Source organism: Panthera tigris, chromosome D1 (assembly GCF_018350195.1).
Source record: "Panthera tigris isolate Pti1 chromosome D1, P.tigris_Pti1_mat1.1, whole genome shotgun sequence".
Taxonomy (NCBI): domain Eukaryota; kingdom Metazoa; phylum Chordata; class Mammalia; order Carnivora; family Felidae; genus Panthera; species Panthera tigris.
The window spans coordinates 27,647,100-27,672,113 of NC_056669.1; the positions used below are offsets into that span (position 1 = coordinate 27,647,100).

The window sequence follows — 25,014 nt, forward strand, 5'->3', positions numbered from 1 at the left end:
TGTCTTCCTAGGTTTCATTCTCTAAAGAAGGAGAGGGTGAGCCACCAGACATTTGTGAGATTCAAAAAAGGTTGACCTGAGTGCATGTTCTGAATCTCCCAACCATCCTCACTATCCTCAGAGTTTCACTCCCCTTCTTCCACAGCATAGATTCCAGTTTATGGATGACTCTGCATATACTGGGAACTCTCCATTCCTTTGCTTCTCTATTACTCCTTCATGCTTACCTGGAAAGTTCCAGTCCGCCACTTACTTCATGTGTGAACCATGACTTCATGTGTGGAGCAACTGAAGGTGACTGGATAAAAAGACCCATGATCATGTTGTGTTAGTTGGAGTCTCTAAGAAGCAAGTGCCTAGGTGGAGTTTGAAGTGGGTAGGGGAAGGAGCAACCCCTCTGAAAGACATAGCTGAGAAGGGAATAGAGGTAGGCAAGGAAAACTCTCAGAATGTGAGTCAGGTTTGATACATGTGAGAGAGTAAGGAAAGCCTTAGATTATGCTGCAATTCTAGGAAAGTCTTGGCCAACACAATGTGGAGCCCAGGTACAAAGACTGCCAATAGGGAAGTCCCATGAGGGGCTCCATCTATGCTTGGTCATGGGCTATGCACTGCCAAGAAGAGCATGGCTTTGGCGCAAATGTTCCGTCAAATCCCAAAGACACTGCATAGGGAGGTTGTCCACTAACTTCCCTCTTCCAGCTGACTGCCAGCTCTTTCTTGCAGTATCTGAATATATACCTTCATGGATACTACACAGACTTACATTAAAACCAAAAATATCAAATGGGTCTTTAGTACTGCTGGCCAATCCCACTACATTTCCTTAGTCAATTACTCTCCCTGCTCTGAAATGACTACTTCACATCTTCATTTCTCTCCTCAAAGTTCTGAAATTCCTCTACTCAGATAATTGCTATACTTTATTTGACTGGGAAAATAACAATCATCAGAAGTAATCCACCACCCTGACCCTATCATAATTTCTGCATCTGTACCCGCATACACTGCCTTCTAGCCTGTAAGCTATAGACCCCTCCACTTGTGTACTGGATTACCCTCCAGAAGTTTCAAGAAGCTTGTTCCTTGCTACTCATCACCCTCAGCAGAGAGATATCTAATTAGCACCTTACTTCTGCATTCCTCTTTGGGTAATATTCCCTCAGATGGTTGTCCATACTCTTCATCTCCATTTTTCCACTTCCAAACTTTTCTTGAAGTTTTCTTGAAGTCTTCTACCACGCTAAAGAAGTTGTTTTGTCAAGGTCATCTCTCATTACATCTGACTTGTCTTGTCAGCCACATTTTGCAGTTTTTCCTCCTTCTTGGAAAAATTTCTTCCCTTTGTTTTGAAGGCACTGTGTTCTTTGTTTCCTCCATCTCACTGGTTACTCCTTAGTCTCTATTCCTAGGCTCTCCTAATCTCTGCAATCTCTTGATTTGGAATGCCTCAAGGCTCAGTTTTTATATCTCTATCCTTCCTAAATTTACTCCCTAAGCAATCTCATCTACTTCCCTGTATTTAAATAACACCTTTTCACTGAAATCTTCCATCTTTGGCCCTGTCCTCTTTGTTCACCTCCAACCATCTCTGCTTGGATATCTAATAGATATTTGAGAATCAACAATTTGAAATGGGATTCTTGATTTGTGCCTTTCCCCTATCCATCCTTCTCTCCCATTTATCCAGGTATTCAGACCAAAACTCTTGCTATAATCCTAGACTTTTTCATACTTAACATCCAAACTATCAAATTATCCAGGCTTGACCTTTGCAATATATCTGGGATGTGTTTACTTTCCATCTCTTCCAATTTTACCCTTTACTCCAAGCCCAAAGCACCTCTCATTGCACTACCATGATAATCTCCTAACTGATCTCCCTCGTGCCAGTTATGTAGCCCTATGCTCTACTCCTCACAGAGCACTTGGTCAGGTCATTCCTCTGCCAACAAGCCCCCAGTGTTTGCCATTACACGAGGGGGTCTAGTCTTAAACTATTCCTAAACCTAGTGGCTTAAAGCAGTATTGTGGACTCAATCTTTGTGCCCCCCACCACCAAATTCATAGGTTGAAACATTATCCCTCAGTGTTATGGTATTAGGAGGTGGGACCTTTGGAAGGTACTTAGGTACAAGGTCCTGACAAGGCCCTGAGGGTGGAGACCTTATGAATGAGGTTAATGCCCGTTTAAGAGTCACTAGAGAACTTGTTTCCTATCTCTGCTCTCCACCATGTAAAGATACAATAAGAATCTGGCAGTCTACAATTCATAAGAAGGGTTTCTCCAGACCCTGACCATGATGGTACCCTGTTCATGGACTTGATCACCTGATCACACTTCTAGAAGTATAAGAGATACATTTCTTTTTTTTAAATTTTTTTTAAATGTTTATTTTTGACAGAGAGAGAGACAGAGCATGAGTTGGGGAGGGGCAGAGAGAGAGGGAGACACAGAATCCAAAGCAGGCTCCAGGCTCCAAGCTGTCAACACAGAGCCCGACGTGGGGCTCGAACCCACAAACTGCGAGATCATGACCTGATCATGACCTGACGCTCAACCAACTGAGCCACCCAGGTGCCCTGAGATACATTTCTTTTGTTTATAAGACATCAAGTCTGTTTTTTTTTAATTTTTATAAAAGCCTGGGTGGCTGAGCTGAACAGCAATTTTATTATGTTTCATGAGTTTGTGGGTCAGGAATCCAGGCAAGGGTGACCTAGGTGATTCTTCCTTTCTATATGTTATCAATTGGGGTCACTCAGTAGGTTCAGCTTGAGGCTAGTCTGGTCTAGAGGGTCCAAGATGGCTTCACTATCATGCCTGGCACCTTGGCAAGGAGGACTGAAAGGCTGGACTCCACTGAGTCCAGGTGACCCCTTCTCCTTCATCATGTACTCTAGGGCCTCTCCACACCATCTCACCAGTAGAACTTTCACATGATTGCTAAGGGCTCCCAGAGACCAGCATAAAAGGTGGAAATTCTCCAAAAGCCCAGATCTAGAACTGGCTTAATGTTACTTCTGTGGTAGTCTATTAGGCAAAGTTTTCACAGGCCACCCAGATCAAAGAGAAGGAGAAACATACCTCTCACTCTCAAGGGAGGACTAAAAGGATTTGTGGCTCCATTGACTCCACCATACTAAAAATACAATTGAGATTCTTTTAAAAAAAAAAATAAATGTTTTTTTTAAATTTATTTTTGAGACAGAGAGAGACAGAGCATGAGCAGGGAGGGGCAGAGACGGAGACGAAGACACAGAATCCAAAGCAGTCTCCAGGCTCTGAGCTATCAGCACAGAGCCTGAACGCGGGGCTCGAACTCACGGACTGTGAGATCATGACCTGAGCTGAAGGCGGACGTTTTACCGTCTGAGCCACCCAGGTGCCCCGAGATTCTTTTTTTGTGGAGTTCAATGCCCTACATGATTGGTCTTTGGCTGCCACTGTAAGTTCATTTTTTCTGCTCATTTTTTTTCAAGTAATTAACATTCCTTGCTGTTTCCAATTCAAGACATTTGCACTTGTTGGATAATCCCCAAAATATTTATACCATTTTCTTCCTCTTCATTTAGGCATCAGCTCAAAGGCCACTCCTCAGAGGGTTCTTCTCTCAGATGGCCTGGCTTCTCACTTTCTGAACCCATCTGATTGCTCTTCATAGTCCTACTCAATACCTGACCCTATGTTACCTGTGGTTGGCTTACTCTTTGTCTTTCCACTGGAAGGAAATGTTTTTGTTTTGCTCACCCCTGAATCTTCAGCACTATAAGAGTAGAGGGCACTTAGAAGACTCTCAGAAAATGATTATTAAATGTTGAGGAAATCAAATAACTCCTCTGTCTTCAAGGATATTAACAGTAAAATGGGGAGACCAGATAGCAGTACAGTTACTCTTATTCTCTCAGGCACCTTGTTATAAATGGCTTGACTTGACTTGTATTTATTTCCTATAATTACATGTGGGAAGGTCCCAAATGTAGAGATAGAAAAGAGGCTCCAGAGGGCTTCCTTCCAATCACTAAAGTTGGCAGCCCTCAGTGCTTTCTGTTTGGCTTAAGTACATCAGTATAATCGAAGCATATGTAGTGGGGGAGAATTCTGGGTTTGCAAATGCTCTTGTCTTGCAATGGAGGCATGTGAGTTGGGGTGAAATGTTCAATCAGAGTGAACACTTCTTACTGAAAATTCTAGGATAAAAGTGACTTTAAAGTATTATGGCTCTGCCAGCAGATTGTTTTATCCTTCATCAAATTCCCAGCTCAGAGCCTAGGTCCTGTCACATAATAGGCACTCAATAAAGATTAATCAAATAATAAATTCTATTGGGGATTCTATATGTGGCTTTTGTTTAATTCAAATGTGAGGATTGATGCTTCAAATGAGAACCCTGGCCAACTCTGGGTACCAGCTGGAGGCAAGAGTGTAAAGGGGGTATTCTGAAGAAGTCTCATGACCCATCCTCCCTCTACCTCTGTAAGACTGTTAGGACAGCTGTGGTAGAAAATAACAGAGATCCATTTGAACTAGCTAAAGAAAAGTGATCACCTTGTTGGGAATACTCGGAGGTATTTTATGGAATCCATCAAGTCTGAACACCAAGGCAGAGCTCGGGCGGCCAGGAGGCAGCTGGGTCTCAGAAGGAAGTATAGCTGATGCTTGAAATGCTGGCAAGAGCCTCTTCATCCTTCATTCAGTTTTTCCCTGCTGCATTTTGGCATCTTTCTGTCATGCTGAATACCATTTTTCTACATATGGCAAAAAACATGGCCACCTATAACATTCAAGATTCTTGGCTTTGGCTAAAAGAGGGAGGCTCATGTGACTCTTTCATAAACTCAACTTCAGTAATTGAGAAGAAAGGAAATGTTGATCCAGCTGGTTATAGGTGTAGTATGCTGATCAAATCAGCTGCTGTTAGTGGTGGAGTCAGATAAGAACACAGTGGCTCATGTGGAACTGTAAGGATCAGGGAATGGGAAAATAGTTCTCAGAGAAGGTCAGGGCACTAGTGACTAGACAATCATGTATCTGTCTACCTCAACCACCTTCTTGGTGAAGTTAATCCATATATAATTCCTTCTGAGGGACAGTAGCTTGCCTTCTCCACAAAGCCACATCTTCTATCTACTGATGATTGTGACTTTGCCCCCATATTATTCATAACTTGTACATTAGCCCAGAATGAAATATTGGGCCTGATTAGGTAATTTTCTAAGCAACTTGGAGATTGAAAGATTAGCCACAGGGGCAGATGCTGAAAGGGTGCACTGGGAGATGGCACAAGGTAGACTTGGGCTCAACAGGATAGCCAAATCCCATGCTGCTCAGAGTTATTAGGAAACAAATCAAAAGGTGAGCACAGGAGGGGGCTCAGTGGCATATGACAGAAGCTGATCTTCATGACATGATAGAGGTAGGGGTGGGGTGGGGTGGGATGAGAGATAGGATCCTGAGAGCTGGTTCCTAGAGCTTCCTGGTTTCCTACAGGCATTTAGCTCCAATATCAGCCCACCTGTATTAGAGTAAACCTGTATTATGTAAGCTTGGTCTCTGTTCCCTGAAAAAAGAAGTTTGAAAAGAAAGTTTGCTCTTGCATTTTCCTGTCCCCATGTCCCTGGTTGTGTGCACTGGCTAGTTTGGGAGAACTGATCAGGAAATCAAAAGGCTTCGTATTCATGGTGAAAGTTGAGAAGATGAAGAGTGTTTCTGCTCCCCCCATTTTACAAAGGAAACTCTACATGAGGCAGTTACATAGTTAAACATTTGGCCAAAGGTCAGATGTCATGAAAAGATTTAAAACAGGTGTTTCCATCCTAACTCCAAAGACTTTTCATTCTTTCATTCTGGCCTTACCTTTGGTTACTTACAAAAACTGATAGGGTCCTAGGACTTTAATTGATCTAATAAATAACATTTATAAGAATGTTAGGCACATGCATTATGAAGTTTAAATTTACCTGTTTTGTGTCAAACACACACACGTACACTCACACACTCTCTCTCTGTCTCTCTCTCTCTCTCTCTCTCTCACACACACACACACATGACTCAAGAAGAGAAAAACTACATAGTTCTACATTAAATCATTATTGCCCGCTGAAAATATTTTACTTATAAGGTAAATTTTTTCCATAGGAATTGATTGACTAACTTTGATTAAAGCTATTGGAAATACAATTTTTAAAAATTATCTTCTTAATTAAATTTACTATTTAATTTAAATGTAATAATCATTGCTTAATCAATACACATAGTGGGTTGAATAGAGGCTCCCCCCAAAGGATATATCCACGTCCTAATCCCCAATACCTGTGCATGTGACCTTATTTGGAAAAATAGTCTTTGTAGGTTTAATTATGTTGAAGATTTTGAGAGGAGATCGTCTAGATTGTCTGAGTGGGTCTTAAAGACAAGTGTCCTTGTAAATGACGTAAGAGGAGAAAACACAGACATGGAGGGGTGAGTCATGTAAAGACTGAGGTAGAAATTGGAGACATGTGGCCACAAGTCAAGGAATACTGAAAGCCCCCAGTTACTGGAAGAGGAAAAGAAGCATTCTCCCCCAGAGATTTTCGGGAAAGCTAGGACCTGCTGACACCTTGATTTTGAACTTTTGATCTTCAAAATGTTGAAAGACTTAGACATTTCAGAAAATCAAAGCCTTTCTCTTTGGCTATTTACTTGCCTACACTAATCTGTATAGGATGCTACCTGTTCCCTGTTCCTTGCATCCAATTACCTCCTTTGCTAAAAAAAAAAAAATAAATAAATAAAAAGCCATCCTCCTTCATGAATCTTCTGTCAGCATCTCAGCTTGTTTTAAGCTCACTTCTGTGCCCCATGCCTTTTCTAGAGTCTGAAATTACATGAGAAGTAGATTTGGAGATGGTTCCAATGTGATATTCCCTGACCATCTCTTTCCAGATAGGTTAAAGTTATAATATAGCAACCAGTCTTCTGCTCTTTCTATGAAGTCCCTCCTCTCAACTGGCAGATTGAATTGTTATTTGCATATAGTACTAGACATAATCTTTGGGATTCTTACACACACACACACACACACACACACACACACACACAAAACTGCTGGGAACTGTCTCACAGGGCTAGGGCTAGGCTTGCTCGTTCTCTCTCTTAAATCTACTGAACATTTAAAATGGAATTTGAAATCATCAATTAAACAACAAGGTAACCAACTGAATGAGAGACAGTGTTTGTGAATAACATATCTGACAGGGGGTTCATATTGACAATATGTAAAGACTTTATACAACTCAAGACCAAAAAAACCCAAATAATCCAATTAAAATGAGCAGAGGACCTGAATAGACATTTTCCCAAATAAAACATACAAATGGCCAACAGACACATGAAAAGATGCTCAGCATCACTAATCATTAGGTAAATGCAAATCAAATCCACAGTGAGTTACTACCTTACTTGTCAGAATGGCTGCTATCAAAAAGACAAGAAATAACAAGTGTTGGCAAGGATATGGAGAAAAAGGAACACTTGTCTACTGTGGGTGGGAATGCAAATTGGTGCAGCCACTCTGGAAAACAAAGTGTATGAAGTTTCCCCAAAAAAAGTAAAAGTAGGATTATCATATGATCCAATAATTCCACTACTGGGTGTCTAATAAAGAAAATTGAAATGCTAATTCAGAAACATATATGCACATTTATGTTTATTGCAGCATTATTTATAATAGTCAAGATATGGAAGCATCCATATCCATAGATGAATGTCCATCCATAGATGAATGGATGAATGGATAAAAAAATTGTGGTGTGTGTGTGTGTGTGTATATATATATATATATATATATATATTGAAATATTCATAGCCATAAAAAAATGAGATGGACCTAGAAAGTATAATGTTAAGTGAAATAAGTCAGACAGGGAAAGACAAATACCATGTGATATTACTCATATGTAGAATTTAAGAAACAAAACAGACAAACAAACAAACAAACAAAAACCAAAAAATCAGACTCTTAAATACAGATAACAAATTGGTTGCTTCCCGAGGGGAGGTGAGTGGGAGAATGGATGAAATGGATAGAGGGGATAAAGAGTACATTTATTGTGATTCACACCAAGTAATGTATAGAATTATTGAATCATTATATTGTATACATGAAACTAATATAACCCTGAATGTTAATTATACTTAAATAAAAAAATACAAAACAATACAATTTGAGAGAAACATTTGTCAAATACACATAGCAGTTTTTTTACATCAAATTTGGCTCGTTAGGATGAGTCCTTTATTGAATGTTTTCCTGACATAAGCCATTATTTCTTGTTCTAAGTTGATAGGAAACTAAACAGCGCAAATGAACTTTACCACCCCTTCCCAGATTTGCTCTCAGATTTCCTAATATATCTGTGCTGTCTTAGGGCCCCCTGACTACTAACAGTCCCTTTGCTACCAACACCTTCAGAAGTGATATGAAAGATATTTGAAAACAAACTGATAATCTCCTAAAACACTGAAGAAGTAGGAGAGGAAAGTGGGCATTATGGCTAATGTTAACTTTAAATTAAACACAGCACTCCCCTTCTCATCACACACACACACACACATACACACACACACACACACAACTAGTCAGAATTATTTATGTAAATGTTTTAAAGAATGGGGCTAGAGATATTTTTCTTCTCAGCAGCCTTTTGAATAGTTTCTATCTTTTTCATCTATTTTCATCTAAGTTGTACTTTAATGTCTTTTAACTGTATAGTTTTATGTGTCACCACTGATGCTAGTCGCCAGATAAATACAGCAGAGTGCTGGCATAGATCTTCTTTATGGGGTATATATATACAAAGTTGCTTCCACATTTGTACACGTGTTCCATATTTTTGGAACCTGAAACTGACAGGAGAAATAATAAACCAACTTTGTAAAGTAACAGATTCCCAATAGTTTAAGGCATTGAAGAAATCTTGACAACCCTCTTTATTATGATGTATAGACAACATTCATTCAGCAGCAAACATTTATTTTCTTGCTACCAAGTTCTAGGCACTCTGCTAGGCTTTGGGGATACCACCATGACTAAAATATGGGCTGTGCTTGAGACTTTTAAGTCTTGAGAGGCAGGCGTGGGTATAAATGAACTGAAACAAAACAATGCAATAATTTAAATGGAATGTTGTGGGAGCACATAGGAGAAAGCCACCAACATTTTCCAGCAGTAGGGTCAGCAAAAGCTTTAGAGCATGATGAAATTCAGTGGCTTTCTGAGACCAAAGAGTTAACTGAGGTAGATTCAGTGCTGAAAATAGCATTTATTCTACCTGAAAAAATAGGACAGTAAGTGGGTGACAAATTGCTCCATGTTTATTTCTTCTTTAAGAAATGGAAATATTACAAGTCTCTGTGAACAATTTTTTCTGCTTGCTAAGGTCTGCCCCTAGCTCATGTGGGAGAAGAAAATAATGAAAAGTAGCTATGATAGTTGCCTTCAAATATTTGAGGTGCTGTCATATGGAGAAAGAATAACACTTACTCAAAGATACTCCAGTGGGTCATGGTTGGGACCCAAAGGCAACAATTACAAGGAAGGAGATATTAGCTCCATGTGAGAAAGAGAGCTATCTCCAGTGGAACTGGCTGCCTTTTAGGAGTAGTGAGCTTCCCATCACCAGCAGGATTTGAGTAGAGCCTGGTGATCATGTCTGGAGGAATAACCAAGCTAAGGTTTCTTTTAACCCAATGTTTTTTTTTTTGTTTTGTTATTTATTTATTTATTTTTATTTTTTTTATTGGATACATACATTTGTGTGAATTAGGAAGCAGAAAGAAGCTTTGGGGGAAGGATGAGGAAATAAGGCACAATGGTGATGCTTAAGACAAAGGATCGTCATTTCCTCCTCGATCTCCAAGTGGAATAATTACACCTATTAGCCACTCAAACTTCTTCAGGTCTCTGGAGGGAAAGATGTATGAATATTATCATTCTGGTCCTATAGAGGAGGGAGCCTCTACAGCTCAGCAAGGATAACATCTATCTTCCATTAAGATAGAAGTACAAGGCTTATTTCATTATGAGATGTTGGAGGCTTGCAGATTCTCAGAAGAAAGGAAAGCAGAAGGGCAAAGTAGTGTTTATTTATAAAGCCAGATTTTACATACAGTGCCCGCCAAGGATTTAATGTCGCGCTTCAAGTGAATAAATCCCTCCAGTGTCAGAGACATAAGACGTTGTCAAGCTGCCTCTGAGACAATGTGATCATAAAGTCTTAGAACCGAAATACCTCCAGTCACCTTGGTAAGAAAATAATCCTCTCTCAAGTGATGCTTTGAAGTTTAATGGAGTTGCTCCCTATCCAGTAAATGAAATCTGGAGTTGTGTGTGGCAGTGCTGTGCTGCTGAAGAGGGCTTCAAAGCAGAGGAGGGATGCTTCTCTCTCTCTCTTGGAGTCCTCCCCAGGATGACCCCAATCTGCTTTTATAGCCCCATTTCCCATAACTGTCCTACATGAAACATATGCCTCAACCAAACTGTCTACTCCACTTGCTCAGAAAGGCCATGGAGAAGAGTTCAAGCCAGCAGACCTGCTGGAGCTGTCCAGGGAGTGCCCCATCTTTTAATGTGGGTTTAGCTGAACGGTCAGGATACAGTTTAAATGAAGGCCAGGCTGGAAATTTGGACCCGATAAGCATAAAAGCATCTGATCAGGTGACCATGGGTAGAAGGAGCCTGGTAAGACTGCCCTATCCTGACAGTGAGATCCTGGCCATGTCACTTTTGAGTCCACATGGGCATAGAGAATGAGACAGGTGGAGCATGGTGATTAGTCTGAGGTCAGGAAAAGAATCTCCAAGGCAGGAGATGGGGTATCAGCAACCTGGGGACCATGTCAGTCATGGGACTTGTCCCCCGAAAGAGGAGTTTTATCGAAAAAGGCTTGCAACCAGATGCCATTTCAATGTGGGATCACTGGAGAGGACTAACTGCCATTAAGACAACATTCTTCACAGAAGTGAAGGGCACATCTGGTCCTGTCGTTGCTGTGTGCCAGAATCTTGACTCCGATCATCAGGAAGGATCTGACCTCACAGACCTGGCAGTAATATATAACAATGGCCAGAGAGATTCTTTACTGTAGAGCTTTGTGAGAGTGACAAAAGGATTTAAGTGTGACAGAGAACTGTGTAATGTGTAATGAGAACTATCTGCAGTTCCTTTTACATCGCAATATAGAGCAAAGGCAGTACATCTTCTCAGTTTCTTTTCAGTAAGAAATTGATGATAATCCTTACTGCAGTTTAACCCTTTTGGCTCTGATATAATCTGGATCCCTCTTGAGTATTTCCAATATTTCCCTTACCTCAAAATATCTGCTAGTATAAATGTGCCTTGCCTAAGGAGCTTATTTGCCACAAGTCCTGAGTCATTATTAGCCGAGTTCTATGTAAATCTATACTTGCCCATCATGTTTCTCATATAGCTGGTTGCGCTGACATGTCTCTGAGGTATACTCTATCCTGAGTACCATTTGACCCTTACCTGAACTGAATGAGGCTAGGTGGATAGATAGGAACCAGATCAGAAATGGCCAGAAATGGCCTGTCACACTGTCTCGAAGGCCTAGCCTTGAGCTTTATACTGTGGCAAGTGGAGGGTCACTGAAGGCGATTAAGCATGTCAGTAGAAGAGTCTGTAAGCAAAAGAGTGACAGTGCACAGAGAGAAACTAAATCCTGGGAACCTATGGAGTGGAATCTGATTTATCTCTCTTCAGGCTGAACCCACTTCATATATCCTCCCAGGCAGAGTGGGACGCTGGTAGCGACATGTTAATTGTTCACATAGTGCATAGATATACAGGGAAGATTCTCAAATACTTGAATTTGGAAGTGCAGGGTAGAAATGGATGAAACAAAGATAGATTTGAGAGGGTATAGAGGTACTTGCTGATGAGAACATAGTTAACTTTATCATTTGAAGGTTGAATAAGAAGAAATTATTATATAGAGAATCAAAGCTGTCCTTTATCTGCAAGGGATCTGATGCTTTTTGACTTAAATCCAGTACGATTGTTTGGCCTTCTGAAGCCTGTGAGACTTTGCATTTTTAGGAAGACTTTGTTAATAGCTGGCTCAGTGATAGAGACATGGAAGAGAGACTTGTATACAATTTAATTCTCCTGTTCTGTGAAGGCCCAGCTGATCTTATAAGCGATCAGCTTGGTGGTGGGTAGAGTAACACTGAAAGATTCTTTAAGGCCATTAGTTCTTCCTGTCTGTCAGTCTAGGAAAAGAAGGACAGGATGAGCAATTGAAGCTGCAAAGTGAAGATAAATTTCTATCAAAACTGGAAAACAAATGGGGAGCCTCAGGCAAAGATGATCAAGTAGGGTCACTTTTGGAAGTGGAATGTTTCTTGGATAAAAAAGTAAAGTCCCTTGGTAAGAAGAAAGAGGGACACTGTATGACTGTACCAAAGACTGTCAAATTGATACTGTTACCTCTGATATGGATGGTGTCAGAGGTAAAACTCAGTACCCAGGGAATGGGGCCAGTTAGGGTTTGGCAAGAATTGGAAGAGATTTTCAGATTTTCTGAATACTGATACACAGAAATCTGGATATTTTGGCACCTTATTGATAAATGATCATCACGTTTCTGTCACTGAGACCTAAAGGATGAATTGTAGCTAATGAGGCAAAGGATAGGTGGTGATAACGAGTTAACCTTTAAATAGTCCTGGAAAGAGGGGTGCCTGGTTGGCTTAGCCAGAAGAGTGTGTGACTCTTGATTTTGGGGTCATGAGATTGAGCTCCATGTTGGGGTGTAGAGATTGCTTAAATAAATAAATAAACTTAAAAATAAATTAAAAAATAAAGTAGTCCTGGAAAGAGACTACTAATCTAAAAGCCCAAGAGCCAGAAATACCATGTTGAAGGTATGACATAGTAAAGGAAGAGGAATCACAAGAAATAGGTTCATGAAAATCATTCTAGGTCATTTTGAAGAATTTAGGCAATGAGGGACTTTAAATGATTTTTTTAATTTTAAATTGTAGAATAAAGTGACCTGTTGAGATTTGGAACTCAGGTAGTTAATGATGATGGGAGGTTTGAGATAGGGAGACCAATTAAGGGGCATTGGATGATGCAGGCAAGGGATGATGCATTTCTGAGCTAAGGCATTGGCTGCAGGCATGAAGCAGGTGACATGGATTTTTAAAAAAATGGAAATTACAATGGGTCTGACTTGGTGATTGTATTAGAGTTCTCCAGAGGAATGGAACCAATAAGGATCTACAGTATATAGAGAAAAAGGGGAGATTTATTATGAAAATTGGCTTATGTGATTATAGAGGCCAAGAAGTCCCTTGATCTACAGTCTGCAAGCTGGAGACCCAGGGAAGCTGGTGGTGTAATTCCATCTGAGTCTGAAGGCCTGAGAGTCTGGGGCCAATTATGTAAGTCCCATTCTGAATCTGAAAGACTGAGAACAAAGTACAACCAATGTCTTTGTCTGAGGGCAGGAGTAGATGGATGGCTCAACCCAAGCAAATTAACCCTTCCAATGCCTTTTCTGTTCTATTCGGGGGCCCTGGACAAATTGCATGATAACAGCACATACAGTTGAGGGCAATCTACTTAACTCAGTCTACAAATTCAAATACTAATCTTTTTTAGAGACACCCTCCCATACACATCCAGGAATAATGTTTATCTGCTATCTGGGTATCCCTTAGCCCAGTCACATAAAATTAACCATCACAGGGATGAATTAATGAAAAGTCAGAGGGAAGAGACAAAGATGACTGCCAGGTTTCAGATTTGGATGCTTTCAGTTAAAGCTGATGATGCTGGGACAATCAATTGTGACAAGAAAATTTAGGCAAAGGGGAAGGTCTGGGGAAACAGGGTCACCCATTTTTAGATATGCTGAGTGTGAGATATTATTGTGAGACAAGCAAGAAAAAATATCCATCTGAAGCTCAGTAAGAAGTCAAGGCTGAAGATTTGATTTAGGAGACGTTCACTTGTGGGTGGCAATTAAGATAATGAAAGCGGATGTGTTGGCTTAGGGAAAGCCTTAAGTGTATATGAGTCAGAACACATGGGGCCTATGGTGATCAGGTGTTCTGGGCCTTGGAGATTCATTCCCTCCCAATTTTGACAGCTCAGCAAGATGCCAACTAGGCAGTTCTGAGTAAGCTCAACAGAACAGGGGGATATCAGTGGCTGAACTCCAGAGCCTTTCCCTTTTCCTGATAATGCTATTCTTTGAAAAGGGAATTCCCACTGCTGAATTGACTAGATATGCCCTTGTCCCCTTATCACTTCTTTTATAAATGTGTAGTGTAATACGAATTTATACAAGTCTCTTGTAGGGGCCTTTCCACAGTGCATACAGCCATGTCTGGCCTGGACACAGTTCCTCGTGGGTAGGGATGAAGACTGCATGTGCTCTGCCATTTCTCACTTGCAGATATTTTTTCAATAATTCTTACATTTTTAATGCATGATACTAACTGTGGTGTGTGTGTTTGTGTGTGTGTGTGTATGTGTGTGTGTGTGTATGTGTGACCCCTTTTCCTGACATCTATCATTGCCTAACTTGGGGAAATAGACTAGGCTTAATGAAATGACCTAAAAACCAAGGTTCAGGCTAATACTCCCAGGGTCCTCCCTGGAAGTTACCTAGAAAGATTAGAAACATGTAATTTATTCCAATCAGAAGTCAGTGCAGTTTTATGTAAATGACATGACTTTCAATTTTCTTTTGGAGTACTGGCATGAAATTCCATAATAAAAATAAAAGCCAGACCCTTTTTTTAAAAATTTTTTTAATCTTTATTTTTGAGAGAGAGAGAGAGAGAGAGAGAGAGAGACAGAGCATACGTGGGGGAGGGGCAGAGAGAGAAGGAGACACAGAATCCGAAGCAGGCTCCAGGCTCTGAGCTGTCAGCACAGAGCCCGATGCGGGGCCCAAACTCACAGACCACGAGATCATGACCGGAGCCGAAGTCGGACGCCCAACCGACTGAGCCACGCAGGTGCCCCAAAGCCAGACCCTTTAAGCCTATCTTTGAAAGGAGACTCTTATGGAAGGGAAGGGCTCCCAGAACTCAGGACTCATATTCTTCCACTAGAAACTCCTTTTTTAAGTTTCTTTCTGACATTTACTGTCTTGGTCAACTCAGCACAATGGGGGCATCTTTACTCTAAAACCTTCCCCTTTATAACCCTTATGGTAAGGCTCAGTGTTTTAATTAATTATTTCAAAATTTTATAAACACTCAGTAACTCAAATGAGATGTAACTCAAATTAAGGATTTTTTTTAATGACATGTATTTCATAGCAAATAATTACTGAGTGTTTGCTCCATGCAGGGAATGATCAGAGGTGCATTACATGTAGTAACTTATTTGACCTTCATAACAACTCCATGAGGTAAGTCCTGTGATTATTCCCATTTTAAAGATAATGAAGGGATGTAGAATAAATGATTTTTCCAAGATTACTCATTGAATTAGTTGGGAGTCAGGATAGGAATGAAAGCAGTATGTCCTCAGGGCCCTTGCTCTTAGGTACTCTGATACATAGCCTTCTAGTAGTAAACAGAGAATAACAGCCATCAAAGCAAACTTGCAATCTGTGGCTTGACCTCTGAGGTTTGGAGTCCTCTCTATAAATAGTCAATGGCAGGTGGGAAATAATTCCTCCCTTTTTGCTGCTATACTAGTCCCTTTTTCTAGATATCAGTTCAGCACCCATTTCCCAGGCATACACACTTCAACTTCTTCCACCAGAAGCACAGGCCCTACAGATCCAAGACTAGAGAAAGAGATAAAAGCACGCCTTTCCTCTCTAAGGCCTGCTTTCTATAGTCTGGAGTACTGTATCTGTTTTTTTTTTTCTGGGAGATTGTCAACAGGAATTATGTCCTTTTTCTTCATTGGCCCTACTTCCCACAAGGGAGCAGGTCTCAGCTCTGTATTTTCATCAACAGAACAAATCCAAAGTACATACAGGAATTGCCCACTTGTACCACCACCAGGTAGTTGACTATGTGGGGTGGTTGGCAATTTCCTGGTTCCTCCAGGTGGAACTCACATCTCTCTCCCTCTCTCTTTGGTCTTCATTGTAACTGTGTCATGATTTAATCATAACTCCTGCCATAGTTTCCTCCTGTTAGTCTGTAAGCATCTTGAGGACAGTGATTTGCCCTGTTTCTGTAGCACATAGCTCTCAATTGCACATGGTGGGTTCCTATAAAATATGTGTTCAATGGATAAATGAGTGAATAAATAAACTTAATGTAGTTAATCCTATTTTTTAGCTTTCAGGTTCCTGACCTCAGGTCCCTTTCTCCAAAGGTCTCCTGAGTTTTTGAGTCTATTGAATATTTTAAACAAAACCAGATCACACAATTTAGTGGTAACTTAATATATTCCTGCAGAATCTTCTATTAATTAACTGAGTGATTTAACAACAATGGACTTTATTGTCATTTTATAGTGCTTTGCTAATACTTCATTTTTATTCTCATCTTATTTTCCCACCCCCTAATCTGAAACAATTTTTACTATCTTCCATGCAGCACTTTTTATTCCTCATAATCAATATTAATTTCATTCTAAGATCATATTTTGAGATGGAGCTGTTTGCTTGGTTCAAGTTTGGAGATCAAGAGGAGTTTGTAAAATCTGTGTTTTCAAAGAAAATTTCTTATTAAGATAATTATCTGCCAGGCTAGCAGGTTAATTTCAATACCATTGTTGCAGAACTCACACATTGATGTATTTCTGCTTCAAGGTGATTGGGTCACTCTTTGAGAAAGGTTGCCACAGCTTGGGTGAAGCAGGCATGGAGGGGAGAGGGAAAGGAATCCAACAAGCAGGTGGCGTTCTCCCCATCGCCCTGGATTTCTGTACAGTTGGCACGGCCAGGCTTGGCCTTGGGAGACTGAAGCACACCTCTCCAAGCTCTCAGAAGCATTTGACACTGTACGGAATGAAGGTTCTAGGAACAAAGCCATCCATGGGAGGGGGCTAATGGGAAAAGAAGGTGGGGGAGAGCCGGTGAACAGCTCTCCAAAGATAACTTTCAGGAGAAGTGATCTGAGAACACATTTGGGGATATTTGTGGGGGATTTTTGCTCCACATTCCAAGTACTTTGTTAATTCAAGACACTCCATTTGTCATAAAACTTAAAAGGGTTTCGGTAGAATTTTTTTTATTAAGATGAATAATAGGGTTTACTAATTCATCATTTAAAAAGGCAAAAGTTGCTATACAATTGCAGAACAGGAGCAAAAGAAGAAATCATTTCTGTTCTTTCTGGAATCAGCGTTCTGAAAATTCAGAGTGTGCCTTTCTTTTCTTGGCTTGGATTTTTTTTTTTTTTTGTCAGAAGAATGTTATCAATTGAGTAATTATGCAAGGATTCACATGGGGGAAAGGCAGAAAATGGAGATAACTCTTTTAAAAGAAAACGTAAATAGCATCATGGCTTATTCAAAAAGAAGGCCTACTGATTCATAAATAGATCCATGGGCTGGTGGAGCTAGAGGCAGAACTAGCATCCAGACGAGGGGAACACACACATTCACTGACTTCTTTTCTCTCCATTCTCTGATTTAAACAACTAAATGAAAATGGTCCTCGAATCTCTTCTCCTGCTCCCTCTCTCCTTCTATGTTTCTTTCTCTTCTTTCTCCTGCTCAACCCTCACTCCAAATTTCTCTCCTATACCTCTCATAATACGTGCTAATTTTAAAAGCTATGTTATTTTCTTCAGGCTTTGTGTTCTTTGCTCTCATGTGAGCAATAGGTACCCATTAAACATATTTTAATTGCTTCTTTGCTATCAATGTCATTTTGTGCTACATTGTGTATGTTCATTTTTATCACTTAATTTGATCTTCAAAAGCACCCTGGAAGGAGGTAGGGAAGTGTCTTCCCCAGTTTTGTCAATGGGGAAACCCAAACAAAGACCATTCCATTGGCCAGGCTGCCTTGACCAGCAAGGGGACGGCCTTAGGACCATAACCCTGCTTCTACACTCCAAGGTGCTAATTTTTCCACCCTTTCCAGCTCCCATGGACTATTGCAGTATTTCCTAAGCTGTCTCACACATTCACTCTTGCCACTCTGCCATATTTTCTCTAAGGAGGAGCTCAAGTGACCTTTTAATTTTTTTTAATTTTTAATTTTTTAATGTTTATTTATGTTTTTGAGGAAAAGAGAGACAGAGCTTAAGTGGGGGAGGGAACAGAGAGGGGGAGACACAGAATCTGAATCAGGCTTCAGGTTCTGAAGGGTCAGCACAGAGCCCAATGTGGGGCTTGAACTCATGGACTGCGAGATCATGACCTGAGCTGAAGTTGGATGCTTAACCGACTGAGCCACCCAGGCTCCCCTCAAGTGGCCTTTTTAAAATGCAGACCTGGTCTTGCCTGTCATGGCATAAATGGCTTCACTTCACTCATGGGATAAACGCCAGTATATTTCACATGGCCACAGGCCCTGTGGGGTTTGGCTCCACCTGTGTCTGGCTTCATCTTGCCCTGTGTTCCCCATCTGCTTTCCACTCTGAGCACATTGCTATTTTTTCAGCCACTTGTTTTCTTCTGCTCCCTCCTGCCTCAGCCTCTTTGCTCTGCATGAGATGGTCTTCTCTCCTCACTTCTGTCTTTCAGATATTGGCTTTAATATTGACACTTTGAGAAATCTCTGACAATTCCCCCCTACCCCCACCCCTGGTCAGATCCCTCTCTTCTGTCTGCTCAGGGCATAGTTGAAATTTTATACTTATGTGTATGAAATGTCACATAAACTTTACAAATATTTGAAGAACATGTATCTCCTCAGATGGACTTTAAGCTCCATGAGGCCACAGGCTATGTCTTTATTTGCTTACAACTATATGCTCAAAAAATATTTATTGAGCCAAGCCAGGGATAGTAGAATTGAACTGTGGAGAGGCCAAGAAAATATGACTTTTCAATGTGACTCATCTTGGGAGGGTGTGACTTTGAAGCCTGGTCAGTGTAACAATTTCTTTAGGGATTGAGTAGAACACAATGGTTAAGTATGAAAATGAAACAATTTGAAGATTACCTTGAAGACTAACAGAAACCGTTAAAAAAGGCAGTAGAACACAGTTATCCAAGAGCCCTGTCAAATGGTATGCCTTTGGTGAAGTCTATCCTGATCAATCTGGGCACAGTTGGGTATTTTCTGCTCTTCTTCCCTTTCCACACTGCGCAGTCCTAATTGTTATAAATGCCTGTATCTCCAACTCAACTCCATCTCTCGTAGGGCAAGGATCATGCTGTATTTCTATTTGCCTTCTATCTCACATGATCCCTAACATGGCAGGAACTTAACTAATATTTGTGAAATGAATTTAAGTTGCATTTATTAAGGAAAGCCAACCACACCAAAATATAATCAGAAAGAACCACAAGCTAGCATTATGTGAGGGTTGGAAGACCAACTGGGTCACAAGCCAAAGGGAAGACATTTTCAGTGTCATTGTTTTACCTCTCCAACTCCTACATCTGCTTCACCTAAAGGTTGATAAGAAATTAATCATAAAAATCTTATTTTTATTATTATCATCCCAGATTAATCATATCCCTTCCATAGGATGCTTGTGGTTTGGTGGAAAAATGGTGAGCTTTGTTGTCATATACGCTGGTTCTAATTTTGCCACTCGTTAGGTCTATGACATTCGACAAGTGGCCTGGGGTCAGGCTGCTCACCATGGAGTAGAGATAATATAATCTTCTGAAAATTGTCACATGGCTTGTTGGACAGGTACAAATTTCACTAGCATGTGAGCATTTCAGCCTTTCTTGTCTCCTGCCCCATCAGTCCCAGCCCACCAAAGAACATTTTGTCTTTGTGGCAGCTAGTACAGCTTTCCTTCCTCCTCCTTCCTGATAAGAATTCCATCTTTGACAGCTAGTTCTGTAATTTTATGATGTAGAATCCAGTGAATGAATACAGCCATGTCTAGAGAGGTGGGAGTTAACCGAGAAAGAAATAAAAGACCTGAGCCTCATGGCAGGAGCTTTGGGGCTGCTGGGAGGGTGTGAGGCACTTAGACAGGGCTCCCTGGTGGCTGTGGGGCAGCAGAGAACTGGAGTTGAGGTCACAGTGCTTGTTTGCTTGCTACTAGGTAGTATTGCCCTATCTTAGGAGTTGGATTCTCTTAATGTAGTTTGAAAGAGTTAAAACTGCAATCCCTTTAAAACTTATGTATGACTTTTGGACTGTAATTCTTTGAATGAAACTACTCCAAGACTGAGCCACAAGGAAGCCCTGGATCTTAATGGTATGTGTATTGAGATGATTAGATGAATATTATGGGCACTTAATACATTACTCCTATTCTCCTCATATCCTATGACCTTACTGACACTGTCTGAGTCAGATAAACAAATTGGTGAGGAAGATGAAGGGAGGTCTTGATGTAGGTCACCTGAAAGCCCCCTTTGCTTCAACTATTTGAGTGTGTCTAGGGAAATATATTTGGGGTTTTAATTATTTAGATAATTGATTTGAGTCTCCACTTCACTTGCCTTTCAAGTCAGAAAACACTGCAGGCTTGCTGCAAAGTTGGCTTCTGGGGTTTACTTTTCTTTCCATTGTTGTTTATTGAAAATGGTGAATGAAACCTAATGTTCTCCAGACAGTTGTCAATCACAGCAAGATACTTGGGTCCGATTGGCTAGATGTGAGTTGAGGAGCAGATCTGCCTCGGGCCAGAGCTATGCGATGATTCAAACTTCCAGAGCCAGGCTGACCTTTCCAGTAGATGTTGGCAGGTTCAGGGCTCTGCAGAGAGGACAGCCCCTCTGAATGGCAGTTCACAGAAAAAAAAAAAAAAAGAAGAAGAAGAAGGAGAAGAAAAAATAAATCACAAGTAGAAAAAGAGATTTTAACATCAAAGGAAATAAATGCTATGAAAGTCAGAGAAGTTTCTGATGATTTAGACCTCATTGGTGGCTGGCTGCCTTTCCCTCTTGACTCTCTTGTCTGTATTCTGGGGAAAATGGAGGGAAACATTCTCACTGATTTTTGTCAAGTGAAAGATGCTTAATATGGTAATCAGCCCCTTCTGAGGAGAATGTATGTAGAAGCACAGCCCCAGCAGCAATGATTATACAGTCCCTAATTGTCTCTCGTGTCGGCTCAGACCAAAGAAGATGAAGGGGACAGGGAGGGAGCCACCAAAAGAGGAAATTTTAATCATGTACCAAGAGGCATTCTGGACTTCTCAAACCATGGGGAGAAAAGCTGGTGGTTGGTGGCGGGAGGGTGGGGGAACGGTACAAATCCTGTTTTTTTACCTTGATACTTACTGAAACTGATTTTTGTCATTACTTTTGTTTTAATTTCCATAGCTTGATTCCCCCCACAGGATTTGGGCATTTGCTTAGGAAACTGTGCTGAATCCTAATCTGCTTGCTTCCTCACATGCCCAGTGAAGTTGGCATTAGAGGGGGTGAGGGGCAGCCTTTGGACAGAAGTGACCTGGTCCTGGGAACCTCAGGTGACTGGACAACAGTGGCTGCTGCTCTCTTATTCATGACTGTTTTTGGGTTTTGTCCTCAGAAGCATTTTGGGGTGGGGTCCTTGAAGAGCAAGCCTTGCTAAGGTGCCCTAACATGCTCTCACAACATTTACCCATCATCCATCCATTCTATTCTTTACTTGGAGGTAAAGTGAAGTGGTGAAAACAGTGAAGCTTTGGGTCCAATGAACCTGCTTTGTTCCCTGACACCTCTGCCACAGGAAAGGCAGATAGTTACTATCTACTCAGTAGGATGGTTGCGTGGAACACATAACTGTTGGGAGTGGTAAATAGACCCCTAGAGCAATAGAAAGAGAGAGCAAGTAGAAATGCCTAGCTCACTGCCTGGCATGTAGTGGGTGCTTGATACAAGGTAAGAGCATTTGGTCATCCTGCAAACCCTGAGGGCTGATGCTATTCTGGATACCAAGCAAGGTACTGGGGTCACAGGAGGCAAAATGTGCATCCCACAGGGAGCTGCTTGGAAATCTAAGATTATTTTTAATTTCTTCCACAAAGAAACTACAGATTATACTGTAATCTTTGGGAAGGTAGCAGCCATGCCTGGAGATGTTGTGTAGCACAAGAGGCAGGCACACATTTTTGACATATTAATGATATTCTCCTACCATGAGCAGCTTCAGTGTGCCTTTGGGCTGGTTCCATCACTGGTGATTAAGGAAACAAACACATGGGCTTGTAATAAACATTGTTAGTGAGTGCTGCTGCTGCTGCAGAGTATTAAAAAAAAAGCCTTGTGGGTGAGAAACAAAGGGTTTAAGGGACAATCTAACCTTATCTTGCATTGAAGGTCCACAGAAGTCTGAGGCCTGCAGAAGTGGGACCCCATTATTATAATGACTCTATATACAACCTCTTTCAAAAAATATTCCCTGTCTTAATTAAGAAGTAATGAATGTGTAAATTGCCAGCATCTCTAGCAGAGCTTAATGAAAGGAGATACTTCGGGGTGAGAAAGAGGATAGGATCTTTATGTGTCTCATAAATCAGTGCTTCTGAAACTGTATTTACATAGATATCACACAGGAATCTTATTAAAATACAGATTCTGATGCGGTTGGTCTGGGGTAGGGCTTGAGAGTCTGCATTTCTAAAGGTTCTGGGTGCTGCTGGCCCTCAGACCACATATTGAAAAACAAGGCACTCAATTAGCACATGTCAGTAGCTCTCTCTGCTCCCTGCCCTGAGAGAGTATTGCCCCTCTGCCAGAGGCAGGAAGGTCCTGATTCATTGAACAGCCTTCTTGGACCACTTTTTCCATCTCACTGATTCTGTTTCAGCTGAGAATCCACTTGATTCACCAGGTACATTCTCCCCAAACTCCTGGAGACACAGCTCCTAGAGAGACAAACAAACAATGACTCTTTGGGGACTTCTGTCCACAGCTCAGTGGGTGAGAGACACACCACTTCCCAGGGTTTAACCAGCAAGAATTCTCTCTCTGCTGGCTGCTGCTCTTCCCGTGTTTGGACAACGATGATTAAAGGCCCACACGCTTCCAGCTAAGTGTTGGTGATTGGCTGGCAGGCTTGAAAACACCAGCTTTTCCAGAGGTCGATAAGCATTGGGGAAATATTTTTCATGCTGAGCAGGACTACGCAAATTGCTCAGCATCTGGAACAAATTGCCGTATAGGTACCTGGGCTGCAGAGGAGCAGGAGAAAAAAAGGCTGCCGTCAGAGAAAGAAACAGAGCCTCCTGATTCGGCAGGCAGGAGATGGGAACCTGCCTGGCCATGGGATGCTGTGTAGCCTCTGTGTTCAGTGGTGAGGAGCAGCATTCCCCTGGAAGGGCTGACAGGAGCCAGGACGAAGTCCACTGGCTTAGCAACCTGGAGAACAGGGTTTTGCAAAAATGTGGAAAAGTGTGGGTGCCGGGAGGGGAGAGGACTCTGTGGATTAGTGCATGTGGATCACATAGAGACCTTGAGTCCCAGACACAAGTAATAATGGCTCAGTTATCATTCATCAGGAGCCTTGATATGCCAGGGGCTTTCCCCTAGGCCCTGTATACATGACTCCATTAACCCTTGCAATACTTTGAAGTAGGTATGTTCTTTTATTCCCATTCTGTTGATGAAAAAATTGATGCCTAGGAGATGACATGAGTTATCCAAGAATACATCCCATTTGGGTTAGCCTATGGTGACTGAGGAGACTCAGCAGCACTCTATGGGTACAATGGCTTGCAGATTTTGAAAGAATAGGTTGGGGTGCCACATGCTGCCAGCTGTCTCTTCCACTTGGTACTGTCCTCCTCTTGCCAATGCCAGGCTTCCTCTCCCTGGGGACCCCTGTGGGGACTTCTGCTGCCCCGCCTTTGGGCACTTCCCTCTCCACTCCTGACCCTCTCCATACCTGCTGTCCCAGTCCACCCAGGACTCATGTCTGCCCTCACTTCTTTCCTCTTGGCAATACTTCTCCCCGCATCCCATTGCCACTGGAAATCTGAATGTCCACTTTCATTTCCTATTGTCTGTGTTCCCCAAAATGACCAGAATGACAGCTAGCAGGGTTGATACAACTGGTCCATGTTGGAGCACTGCTGAGAGTGGGCTGTCCAGGTAACCTTGACTGTGCTGCCCTCTTCCCCTGCCAGGGGGCACTCACAGAACATGACATGGGCAGTACATAATTAGCAAAACCCTGGTCATGAGCTGATGATCCCACAATCGTTGCTCCTACCCTAGGTCAACAAGTGGATGGAAATGAAACATTTACCACAGCCAAAATAAAGATTCATGCTCTCAGAACTTAATACCACTCATCAATCCTTTTACTTGCTTTTGGTAAGTTCTTTCTCCTGATGCTTCCCAAGTCTTTTAGAATTTTTCTCCAATATTTTGTATTTTCCCAGTTCTTTAACTATTTCTTTCCTTTGATGTATTTTCCTCTGTCTAGAAGTATACTGCTCCCCCCATGGTAGGCTGAAAAAAACTGGCATCTCAAAGATATACTCACTTCCCAATCCCTGGAACCTGTGAATATTACCCTATAATGCAAAGAGTAAGTATCACCTTATACAGCAAAAGACAGGATTAAGTTAAATATTTTGAAAGGAGGGGCTTATCTGGGATCATCAAGATAGCTCCTAAGTTCAATCATAAGTGAGCTTATAAGAGAGATAGGGTAAGTTTTGAGACAAATACACAGAGAAGGAGAAAACAGAGAAATTTGGATTAGTCAGTGTTCTCTGAGAAACGGTATATATATATATATATATATATATATATATATATATATATACCACTGACCCATGAACAACACAGGTTTGAACTGTGCAGTCCACTTATTTGTAGAGTATTTCAATAAATGTATTACAATATTATAAATGTATTTTCTCTTCCTTATGATTTTCTTAATAACATTTTCTTTTCTCTAGCTCACTTTATTGTAAGAATACAGTATGTGATACATATAACA

General features: G+C 41.2%; 1 long non-coding RNA gene across 1 annotated transcript; it reads left to right on the forward strand.

The window, feature by feature from the left end:
- The first annotated feature begins 15,371 nt into the window (after positions 1–15,371).
- On the forward strand, positions 15,372–24,591 carry LOC122231446. Its single transcript, XR_006208697.1, has 3 exons — positions 15,372–15,435; positions 24,282–24,380; positions 24,493–24,591. It is a non-coding gene; the product is annotated as an uncharacterized LOC122231446 (long non-coding RNA).
- Positions 24,592–25,014: the final 423 nt, after the last annotated feature.